We start from the raw sequence: 12,073 nt of genomic DNA, 5'->3' as shown, positions 1-12,073 counted from the left end.
CCACCTTTTCGTGTACTCTCTAGTGTGGCGAGAAACAAACACCATGTCTGAAGTTTCTCATCCTCATTTCGAGATGCCTCCAGGATGTGTGGTTATTAGATAAAATGTTTTTCTCTTTTTGCCTGTATAATGCTTGTTTCACAGTCATTTTATGCGACGATTTGGAAATTCTCATATCGAAAAAAAAAAAATGTTACTTAGCAGAAAGTATTTTAAAATTACTTGCATTCTAAAACTTTTTTCTTTGAATTGTTATCGAAAAAAATAAGCTAAATGATATTTTTTTTTTATTATTCTTCGCAGGGTTGCATATCTCTGTCGGAATTACGACAGCATTACTAGCAATGTTTATTAGCTGAATGTTATTTGTTAGTGATGCAGTTTCATGGGACATGCAAGGATAATTTAAAGCGCTCTCCAGAACAGACCATTGGATCTGCAGCTAACAAACCTAGCACCTAGTTACTTCTTGAGTAATTAGTATCCACTAAGAAAAGAAATTTTTAAACTGAAATTAGAGTTTTAACTAAATATAAATCGATGACTTTAGAACATATTAATGTACATAAATATTTTTACACCAATTTAAATTTCAAATATTTTGTGATTATAATTTAATTTTCCTTTTTTCCATCCATATTTTCTATAAGTTTAAAAAACTATAAAAAATTCTTGCGTCATTATAATAATAATTTTAATGATATTATTTACTACGTTTATACAGACGTCCGCTGGATCATATAAAATACGTTTCTTGTTTACATGTTAGCGGATTTTACAAAGTAAAGTGAGACTTCATCATACTGCGATATTTCCAACTAGAGGTTTGAATATCTTTTACATTTTTTTAACCGATACATGTGTAATTGAGTTGGAAAGCTCTCATTAGTGGTATTTTTTCCCTACCGTCATTCATCTTCATAGCCCCAATACTGACGAAATTGGAGGAGAAAATGGCGGAAATTGTGAAATATTTTTTCTCTTTTATCTCGGAATAAATAGAATCTAACTTAGCTTTCCGGGTTAATAATGAAGATTTATATATTTTTGTTGAAACAAACAAACAAAAGAACAAAAAAACATAGAATAGGTAGTTAATAGAAAATGTTTTCAAAGCGAGAACGTTTCCAAGGTAACACCTAGTGAAAAAGTAACTCGAAAAAAATTCAGGTGTTTTATTAAGCTGAAAAATGTGCAAGTTATTGTCTTTTTGAGGGTAATAAGAATTTTTCGGCTTCTTTTTTCTGAATAAGTCAGTTATATGACCCCAAATATATATATATATAATGGATTCATATATCAGAGAAATAAGGAGACAATGTAATTTATAAATCAGTTGCATTTTTATAGACTATAACTTATTTAGTTGGCTTGTTAATGGCTTTTTGAATGCAGAATACACTACCATAGAAACAGAGTTGAATTTTCATCAGCTAAACATCACTTTTTACTAAAGAAACAAAATCGGCTAAACCCTGCAATGCATCGTGTAGCCATTTGGCAGAACATCTTTATTTCCATTTATAAGCTTCCATTATAAGAGTTGCAAAGGACAACACTGAATGTTTGGAAGTCCTTTTTAAAATTCTTTTTGATACACATTTGTAGAAACGGCCGGTATATATGGCGATAGTGGTACTAGAATTAAATTGCAAACTTGAAAAAATATCAAGATGCTGTTTTTAATAGTTCTACCATTAAAAATACGATCAAATAATTTGTTTGCACTGCAAAAATTGACTTTTATTTTTATTGTTGAATTGCCACAATGTGATTTATGTTGCTGGGATATTATTTAACTCATACACTTTGACACATTTTAATTTTTTAAAAAAACATTCACAAATATATAGGTTAAAATTCTTTAAAATAATCTTCCTAAATTTTATGCAGCTATTCAAAATACATATATTTTTTCTAAAAAAAAAGTCATGCATTCTAGGGTTAATATCATTTTTTTGGAAATCTTCGGAGAAAAATGAAAGTGATGTTAAAAAATTTTCTTTTATACTTTCTTTAAAATTACATGCATCCATAGCATCATCAAGTGAGGTCCAGTGAAGTTATTTTAGTTTAGAGTTGTAGGTCAATTAAATTAACTATGTATACATTTCTGCTATTATGAACGGGAAAATTTTATCAAAAAAATACCGAGCTAGATTTATTTGATTTTAAATTTTAGATGCAATCCTTAATTTAAAATTATAAATTAGTATTCTAAAATATAGCAATAAGAGTCTTTTTTCAGTAGTATATAACTAATCATAAAAAATTATCTTATTACAAAGCTGTTTTTAACACGGTTGTTACCTTTAACATCTCTATAAAATATTAAATGCATTTTTACTTTATTTTTTTTAATTCGAAGTATAAACAAAGCATTGTGATTGCCAAAAAATTCGAACTCGGGATTTCGACGAATCTCATTTTTTAGACATGTGTTTGAAAAAGATATTTTTGGGAAATATCTGTCTTTCTGTATATCTGTGAGAAAGACAAATCAAAACGCTTTGAACTCGAACGGAAGAAAATTGATGTATGGTCTTTCCACCAAATTTGTAGATTTCTATCAAAATTGGTATACAGTTTTTGCATCAAATTTGTAGATTTATATCAAAATTGGTATATGGTTTTTACACCAAATTTGTAGATTTCTATTAAAATTGGTATATGGTTTTTACACCAAATTTGTAGATTTCTATTAAAATTGGTATATGATTTTTACACCAAATTTGTAGATTTCTATCAACGTTTTGAGCAAAATCTATACAGAGGAATCCCATCTCTTTGGTTGTTCGAATATAAGTTAGCCCGCTAACGGGAAAAAGAAGAGAAATAAATAAATAAAATTTGGTGCACAGATTTAACATCTATATTCTAGGCACCTGTCAAATTTTGAGAGCAATCCAACAAGGGGTTGAACACCTGTTCGTCTGCACCATATCATGTAAATGCGATCACTCAAAAGTACAATGGCTTAAAAATATCAAATATAGTGTGTGATTTTATAACTACAACTGTAGTTCTGTCTAAAATTTTTATTTTAATTGGTTGGTAAAAACGTATTTAAAGCACAAATTCGATTTTCGAATACTATTAGCTACTTCCAGGAATTAATCGCCTAAAAACTCGCCAAGTTGGTTCGCAGTTTAGTAAAAATACTAAATTCACGCCAAATGCCAATTAAACTATTGTGAGCCAATGTCCTATAAAGTGTTCTCTACCTTATCCGAGATCCTCAATTTTTGAAGGATTTGGGGGGGGGGAGATAAATCTTTATTACAGTGTATATGAGAAAGTTTTTGGAGACATCTCCCGTTGGTTAAATACTATATTAATTTGTCTGCTCATTCCTACTCAGGTTCAAAGGAAACTATACATTATTTTATTTTTTGTATTTATTCATCTCAAGAAATATTAGGTTATTTTGTTTACATACGTAGCATGGCTATAATCAAAAATAAATTTTACAAATATATTTAAATCAAAGAACACAGATGTTGCTATCAAATGGATGGCATTGCATAGATAATGTTTTAGCATTTTAATTTAACGGAAAAATATTTTCATTCAAAAATGTTTCAAAACTGTAAAAGTAAAAAGCAACATTTTAAACTATCAGTACAAAAGGGAATTTAAAATGATTGATTTATGTTAATAAGAATAGAAACAAACATATATTAATCGAAAACGTTTGATTATATAAAACAAAGGCATAATTATGTTTTTAACTAGATTTTACAAGATGGCATTTATATATGAAATTATACAAGTCTAACTTTTTCTATTTTTTTTATCATAATTTTTTCTCACATAAACTTCAAATAAGCATGAAAGAATTATGTGCATTTGGACTATCTTCACAATTATAGGCTGTATATATATTCACGATTTGGACAACGACTATAGGCTTGAATTGTGCTCTCGAAGTACAGATCAAAATTTAAATATCGTCACTATTGTATTAAATTCAAAAAATATATTAAGCATTGAAGTAATTTAATTTATTCATATATTAAATTTTTTTGGAGTGAAGCACTTATTTAGTGACCAATGTTTACTCTCAAATTGTTGTATGTTGTCCCAGAATAGTATATGTAATTAGTCTTTTAGAAGTTGCATAAAATTTTGTAAGTTTTGTTGTATGTGATTTTTCAAATACGATATTTAATAGTAACTATACCATATAACATATATTATAGCTTTATCTCTGTTATATTAAAAGATTAATGTGTAACAAAATTATCGAAATCAGTTATTATATAATTTTTAACAATGATTTTGTATTCGAGAGAATTATTTGCGTGTTTGATAGGGTACATATTTATTTTGCATTCTCAAAAGAGGAAAAACAAATTAAAACTGTTATTGAAAATTTACAAGACAGCTGAGCATTAGTAAAAATTATCCTTAGGATTCCAAGAGGTTTAATTATTTTATCCTTAAGAGAAACAATTCTAGATTTGATGCATTTTTTTTAATATTAACAATAAGAAAGATATCATCCGCAAATTTTAATGAGATACTAGCATATTTTAAATTAATATTATTACGACAGCAACAAGACAAGCTAAGTAAACTTTCCTAATATTTCATTTACCAGCAATTACAAAGGTTTAATGATTATCGGTACAGATTAATTGCTTGTAGGACCATTCAAACGATAGCAGCTTATTAAAAAGATACACTAAATGTAGTTTAATTTTCAAATTATTTGATCGAATTTCCTTCTTCCAAATCTATATTGAAATTAATTTAACCCTTATCGTGGCAAGATTGCTTTTTTGAAGAAAAGCAAAAAAAAAAAAAAAATGTATATAGGTAGCTTCTTTACGCTATAAAAAACATCAAACAAAATCGTGTAATAAAAATCATTTGATAGAACTAAGTTCAAAATTATTTTATAATAGTAGTATATTTTTATAAAGTTGTATGTATGGTATATTATACAAAATGAACATAAGGGTTAAGTAATTTATAATGCCAGCCTGATAAGTAAGTCTGAGTTAATTATTCAATCTTTGCAATTAAACTGATTGTTTGAACGCTTTTCTTAATGATAACCACATTAATGTGACAACATTAGACAAGAAATGAATTGTCACACTTAGCGAATCGTTTAATGGTATTGCACTTGAACGCAACTCTAAGAACCTATTAAATTGAAATTGTGATCCAGATGTTCGACAACATTGTAGTCGAAATAAAAGAATATCATATTTATATTATGAAAGTATAATTAGTATAGCAATTAAAACAATGTGAGTGGCAATTGCCCATATAGAGGAAGGAACGTAAAACATCAGGAAAAGAGTTTAATTATATTGTAGAGTTAAATTAAAGTCACGTGATTAAAATGACAAAAAAAATTTCCCATAATTTTTACAGTGGAAAATCAAGTGTCAAAATTTAACTTCTTAAAAAATATGCATTCGCTTTCAAAATTGTGATCATGTTTTTTTTTCGTTTTTTTTTTTTTTCTTCATGATGATGAATTAATAAATAAAAACATGACGATCACATAACTAAATTATTTGATGTAGCTCGTTCTTCGTAGGGTTCTTTTTTTTTTTTTTTCTCAGCTTGATGAATCACAAAACAACTCAGTGCAGTGTTGTTTATATTAAACCTGCGAGAAAGAAAACAATCCAAATACAGTTTTAAAAATTAAAGTTCACTTACTTCAGATCTTTTGTTGCGAACGAGTTTCAAACAAAGCAATCGAAAACTTTCTTCTGTCAATATCCAGTGAGAAAAATGTGAGAAAATCTCTCATATGTTCGCGCTTCTTTCAGCCAAAGAGCTCAAAATGTTGCCCGGAAAGAAAACTCAGATCGCTCTAACGCGGAAGCGCGTGAAAGTGCATCGATAAACAAACCGAACGAGAAATAAAAAATACAAAAAAACAAAATATTTAAAAAAAAGAAAGAAGAGAAAAGAAAAAAGATGTTCTGAAAGAGGAGGGATTGTGAGAAAAGAAGAAACAGAGACCTTCAGTAAGGTCAAAGCCGTTTTTTCGCCGGCGGTTGGGAATCCGATACGGAGGCCATATTAACCTCTCAGGTAAGAAAAAAAAGAACCGGTCTGGTCATGGCCTGGCCTGAGACTCGGAACTTGGCTCCAGGGCGAAAAGTGAACTCTGAAAATGGAAGAAATGAGTTTCTATTTATATAAGGAATGCTTTCGTGGGATAAAATGAAGTTTTGAGGTACATATTACTAAATAGAATCAAAGTATAACGAGAGAAAGTCAGTTGATATTATGTGTTGCATTCAAAATGAAGTGCATTTTGTGCTCACGTATGTAGATGAAAATGAAATTTCTGATTAAATTATCAATAAATTCTTGTTTAAGTACATTTTAATTTTGACGTGCGTGCTAAAACTGGGTTATAATGTTTAAGCATCAAATGAATGCTATGAAAAACATAAAATTTGCGTTCTTTTTTAATGCAATGCTTATAAACATTTTAAATATTTGTTGAAATATTCTATTTGATTTGTATTACTCTTTTGCTCTTTTAAATTAAAAATTTACTTACTTAATTAAAAATTACTCTTTTAAATTAAAAATTACTTAATTAAAACTTATTTAGGTAAAAAAATACTTTTTTATATTAAAAATTATTTAATTAAAATTAAAAATTACACTTTTAAATTAAAATTTTTTATTCTCTTTATGATTTTGAAAGAATATGTTTTTGTGATTTAAGAAAGCTTAATGGTTTAGAAGTCTGGAACAATTTAAAAAATAAATAATTAACAAGTTAAGGAAGAAAAATAGAAGCGTTTACCAGAAAAATATGGAAATAAACCTCTTTAGTTTATATTTTACGTTAGAGTTTATTTTATCAGCAAATCATAATTATTGGTTATATAGTTTCTAATTTAGATGGCTCTGCTCTTGTTGGAGAGAGGCACTGAATAAAATAGAACTTTGAAAAAATGAGTAAGGACATTACCAGTGGAATTAAATAAAATTTAAGTAAATTTCTTTAAAGGTTAAAAAAAGTCTGTCAGGTAAGTAAATTTATGTTGCTCAGCTTGTATAATAGCATTAGAAATAGGGTATAATGCTGCGAAAATGCGATTCCTTGTGCAAATGGTGATCTCTGATTAGAGGTTGACAGATTTAAAATTTACAAGACAATACTCTAATTGATGCCTTACTCTAAGAAGTTCATTGATACATGGAATATCTGGAAAATATCCTTTGATTTAAACCTATAAACTAATTCTGCTCAAAATATTTATTGCATAATCATTTTTACTTCGGAAACGATATATTTCTATCGTCATTCATTCATGAATTACTACTTTTTAAAGTTTCTCTCAAATTATCTCCTTGTCTTATGAGTCACCTTATATTTCATAAATTATCAGGTGCAGAAAAAGTAGAGTAATTATATTAAATTAATTATTTAATCAGTTATAAGATTAATAAAATATCAACATTCTTATATCCTAATTAAAAATTAAATATGATGTAAGAGTATCAAAAGCTTAGAGGCATTTATAATAATAAAGATATTGGCTAGATAGAAAAAGTAATGAAGAAGAAAAAAGGATTAAGCACAATTTATGAAAATGAAAATAAGCAAAAAATAATGCTGAAATCAAATTAAAATTTAAATAAGTATTATTCTAAAAAATGTTATAGAAAAAATTAATAAGGTATGATGGTGTCTTTACTCTGGGAATGTCGCTTTCAAATAAATTTACAATTTTGTTGTGTTTGAGTTTTATATTCTACAGTTATTAAATGTTATACAACTAATTAATAATACTTTCCATTAATTATTTACACCAGTACCTTAATGGTATACTTACCCCTTTTTCTAGAAACGATTTTTGTAAGATTATTCTGTTAGAAAAACGTTGTTGTAATTACAAAGCACAAAAATATACTTACTAATCGGGAGTCAACAGCTAATTATTAAATCATTAGAGATCAGCTGTTGCTCCGCGACTTCGTCTACGTCTATTTACTCTATATACAGGGTGTCCCAAAAAAATGTATACACACTTTAAATAATTGTAAATTTGGGGTTTATTATAATTCGAATAATTTTCAACATGTAAAAGATTCTACAAATATCATTCTATTTTCTTGTTATCGCTGATTGCATATATCTATTGTCTTGTTCTCAAACTGATGTCCGTTCTGCTCCAGACACTGCTGACAACGCGAAGCGATGGAATAGCACACATGATGGAACAATTCCCTTGGGATATTCGTACATTCATGTTCAATGTTTTCCCTCAATTGAACAACTGTTGCAGGTTTCTGGACGTCCTGAACAGTTCCATCAGCTTCAAACTTATCTCTAATTCGAGTGATGGTAACTCGTGTAGGTGGTTCTTTGTTAAACTCCCTCTTAAATTGTCTTTGCACTTCTACTGCAGTTTCATACTTCCAGTAGCATTTTAGAATAAATTTTCTTTCTTCAAATTTAAGTCTGTCTGCCATCACTCGGTTCAATGGGTTCAGTATGTAAAGAAAGTTATCAGCTGCTAAAATGTGTATGCATTTTTTGGGACACCCTGTATATGTAAAAATAGCGAAAAACACATATTTCTAAGCAATACAATTTTAATATTCAACGCTTAAAAGTTTTAGATCGCATCTCTTTAATTAGTTACTAATCTAAAGTATCCAGATAATAAAAAAAATTTTTAGAGTCAAAGTTTGATATCTATAAGTAAAGGTTTCTTTATCTAGAATTTGGCTACGTATATTTGGTAGTGAGAGTTTCCAGGTTCGTAATAACGTTTTTAAGAGTTTAAATGCTAATTTAAAAGATGTGCAAAGTCAGGAAAAAGCAATTAAAAAACTTTTTTGGTTTCAGATACTTAATAGCTCTTTTTTTTCTTAATGTATTTACTAATTGGGTAGATACAAAAGATATTCATTACAAAAGATATTCAAAATATACAAAAGGTATTCATCCTCTAAAACCAAGAAATCAAAGTTAGTATACACCAAAAAGTTTCAGTTATCAAAGCAGAATTTGTGAATAAAATATATCAACTGCTATTTATTTCACTGTTAGTATGAATTTGAATAATATAACTTAAAAACAAAATGAACTAGATTAACTGAATTTTGTACGTGATCTTACTATATGCAAAATTCCTTTAAGTTGGTTCGAACTGAATTTTCTAGTTTTACTAAATTATAAATAAGCAGCAAACTTTGATACCAATTCGTAAAAGCAATAAAGCCCAAAGCTCATATTTTATTTAATATATTATGTACTTAAGTAAAAAAATATGGAAATCATGTGGTGCAAAAACTCCAACTATGTGTATAACGGATTATGACATTTATTCTACAAGACGTACGAAGCACAAGCAGCAAAAATACAGGTGAGGCATACTCAAAGAGCAGTGCTGGAAGAAATTTACAGAAACGCAGATAGCAAATCGCTAATTCGAAATTAATAATAGTACTCAGAATGCATAGCTAGAAATTATTCTGTGAACACAACTCCAGAGAAAGAAAATCAATTCTTCGTATGGGTGTCTGAGTGCCTAGCTTTTTATAGTCTCCCAGTTTAATAAGAGACTTTCTAGAAAAATGTCTAGATATCAGATTATGATAGAAATAATACCATAAATCTCGCATTTTCTAGAACGTTCAATTTTCCCGCCAAAATAGCCAATCCCCAAATGGTCTTCAAGTTTATCGCCAAAGTTGGAAGTCACTGAACTGGCATTTGTTTGGCGTTCATTACGAGTATGTGCAAATTTCTCTTTTCAGCGACGAGAGAAATATCGTGGAAAAGAAATATTATAGATTCGTAACAATGATTACTGTTTCATTGTAGTTATGTTCAAAGAAGTCAATAAGCGGAGAGAAATTTCTGGTTTATAATAATAAGCTTACGATACTTCACATCATATATTATGTACTATGATGTGAATACGTACTTCAATATACTCTGATATGATACTTCAAAGTATGCTTAGATTTCTTCTAAGGGGGCTGCAGTGCCCTGGTGGCGAGGTCTCGACCTTGGACCTGGTGTATTTCAGGTTCGAGACTCGTTTCTCCCAAAGAACCGTTGTGTAAGCGTTTCTGGTGCACGTTAAATTTATCGAGTACAAACGTCCTCCCAGTGGTGTGGCCTGGAAGTTTGGAGAGGGGGAGATGCCAGCTCAGATGCCGTCCTCATCATCTCAACGCCGATTCAAAATTACGAAGTCAATCCCTAAATAGCCCTAGTGTTGCTATAAAAAACGGGGCGTTAATATAACTAAACTAGTTATATTATTTCTTCTGAAGCGATAAGCGAAATTTCGTACAAAAATACTTTGGATTAAAAATCTGAGACTGTTCTTACGGTACTTGGAAGAACCAGTTTATCAGGTCTGAATTTTTCCATGTATTTTCTTTTTCATGCTTGATGGATCCATTAGTTGAATCAATTTTAGAAGCAAATAGATTAGTTGTGATGTTTATTTAAATGAAAGCTTGCCAAATTGTCCGAAATAATTACACAGTCTATTCATTTCCGTATCTTGCCAAGTTTAAAAGGTTTCAGACTTTAGAAAGTTAAATAAAAAATAGCAGTCAAAGAACTACTTTTTACACTTTATCTGAACTTAAAAAAATATTAGATTAATAGGCAAGATCGTGAGGAAAAATATCAGATTAAATGCAATTTACAATGAACACTATTCATTTACTAAAATTTCTCTATTTTTTTTACTGCAAATGATTAGTCTTTACAATAGATTCCAAGTGGTCAATGGACTTGAAACTCATTAAAGTTCATGAGTTTGAAAAAAGATGTAATCAAATGTAACATTTGAGCAACGAAAGCAAAAATTTGTCTTGAAACTACTTCCACATGTTATTACTTTGAATAACGGTTCAATGAATTTCAACAAATCTTCTTGAAAGTTTCAAACTTTAAGAAATTTGATTTTGGATCTTCACAATCAAATATCCTGGTTGTAAGAGGATACGACTTTCGCTCTTTAATTTGAAGGCATTGGAGTGTTGAGTTCCCATTCAAACATTAAGTAACATGTTTTTACTTTCTCGTGTATGAAGTACAGAGGGAGTATTATAATCGTCAAAAATTCGAACTCGAAAATTTCGTTTCTTCTTCTCGTTTTGGAACTCACCGAGTTCGACAAATTCAGTTTTGGAAAATGTCTGTCTGTGACAAGGAAAATTCACAAATGCTTTGAGATATTGAATGAATGAAATTTATTATATGATTTTTACACCAAATTTCTAGATACTATCAAATTCGAAACAAAAATATTCAGAGTTCTTTCAGAAGTGTATAAACGCAACAACTTAAAAGCGAAATGACTTAAATATATCAAATTCAGTATGTGATTTTCTGACTATAATTGGGGTCCTGTGTCTAATTTTGTTTTCAATCGTTTAGGAAAAACACGTCTAAAACACAATTAACTGTGTGTGTGTGTGTACAGATTTATCAGTTGTGTGGTCGAAGGTCGAATACAAGAAACTTTTGAAATTTTAAAATGTGTGTGTGTGTGTGTGTGTGTGTACATATTTATCAGTTGTGTGGTCGAAGGTCGAATACAAGAAACCTTTCAAATTTTAAAATGTGTGTGTGTGTGTGTGTGTGTACATATTTATCAGTTGTGTGGTCGAAGGTCGAATACAAGAAACTTTTGAAATTTTAAAATGTGTGTGTGTGTGTGTGTGTGTACATATTTATCAGTTGTGTGGTCGAAGGTTGAATACAAGAAACTTTTGAAATTTTAAAATTTCGATTTATTTCACCAAGGAAGGCATGATTTTCGTACAAAGAATAAGTGGTAAAAATATGTCAGTTCACGTCGAGGCACAAGAACAGAAGAGAGGAAAATTTTTCCCATCACTGGTTCTGTTATGAGATTTTTATAGGGATGTCTTTGACACTTGTCGATTTTGGAAAGGGAATTTTAGGTATCTGTAAGTATTGCTGTAAAAATTAGGGATTTTAACTTGCTGTATTCAGCAGTTTCGCAGAGCGAGTACAGTATTAATTAAATAATAATAAATTGGGAATTGGATCAGGAAATAAGAGAACATTATATATATA

At 29.2% G+C, this 12,073-nt stretch overlaps 1 protein-coding gene across 2 annotated transcripts in view; it reads right to left on the bottom strand.

The window, feature by feature from the left end:
* LOC129970387 (calpain-C-like) overlaps window positions 1–5,905 on the bottom strand; it is a 36,094-nt gene extending 30,189 nt beyond the window's left edge. For both annotated transcript variants that reach the window (XM_056084454.1, XM_056084455.1), the window contains exon 1: window positions 5,683–5,905. The gene's annotated coding sequence lies outside the window, so the exon portion shown is untranslated. The remainder of the gene's footprint in view (window positions 1–5,682) is intronic.
* Window positions 5,906–12,073: the final 6,168 nt, after the last annotated feature.

This window comes from Argiope bruennichi, chromosome 1 (assembly GCF_947563725.1).
Source record: "Argiope bruennichi chromosome 1, qqArgBrue1.1, whole genome shotgun sequence".
Classification (NCBI taxonomy): domain Eukaryota; kingdom Metazoa; phylum Arthropoda; class Arachnida; order Araneae; family Araneidae; genus Argiope; species Argiope bruennichi.
The sequence above is the reverse complement of the archived record's forward strand: the minus strand, read 5'-3'. Positions and strand labels throughout refer to the sequence as shown.